Source organism: Sinocyclocheilus anshuiensis, unplaced genomic scaffold (assembly GCF_001515605.1).
Source record: "Sinocyclocheilus anshuiensis isolate Anshui unplaced genomic scaffold, SAMN03320099.WGS_v1.1 scaffold181, whole genome shotgun sequence".
NCBI classification, from domain to species: Eukaryota; Metazoa; Chordata; class Actinopteri; order Cypriniformes; family Cyprinidae; genus Sinocyclocheilus; species Sinocyclocheilus anshuiensis.
The window spans coordinates 398,070-398,676 of NW_015540898.1; positions in this window are offsets into that span (position 1 = coordinate 398,070).

Below are 607 nucleotides of genomic sequence, written 5' to 3' on the forward strand. Positions count from 1 at the left end.
TATATATACATATATACATATATAGTTGATAAGCCTATTTATTTTTCGATCCTATAATATCCTAACAATCATTTGGTTAGTTGTATTGTATTATTTGTGTTTAATGAGTTTTTTTCCTCCTGTTGTTCCTCAGCACCAGCACTGTTCAGTAAGTAGGATTTAGCTACCTTTGTAAAACAAACAAAAACTAAACAAAACAATTTTTATATATATATATATATATATAATTGTATTTGCTTTTATTTCAGTTTTAATTTGAGTTATTTTAGTACAACAAGTTAAGCTAGATTTAAATGAGAAAAGTTGCCTTGGCAAGCTGAAAAAGTTTCCTTTTTTGTTTTATTTTATTTTACTAAGTTACTGAACGGATTCGAAAACGGTAAAACTCAACTGTTTAACTCTAGAGGAGCTGGAAAAGGAGCCTATTTTCAAAAATAGTGAGTGTTCCTTTAAGTGACTGGTGTTTTCATTCACTCCACTAGGGGATGCCATTGCATTGCATTTATTTAGACCATTCTCAGATCCAGATTGGACTTTGAGCAGTGAGCCAACATCATACTTGATTATTGTACAAAAATGTCCCTAAAACTATATATATATATACATT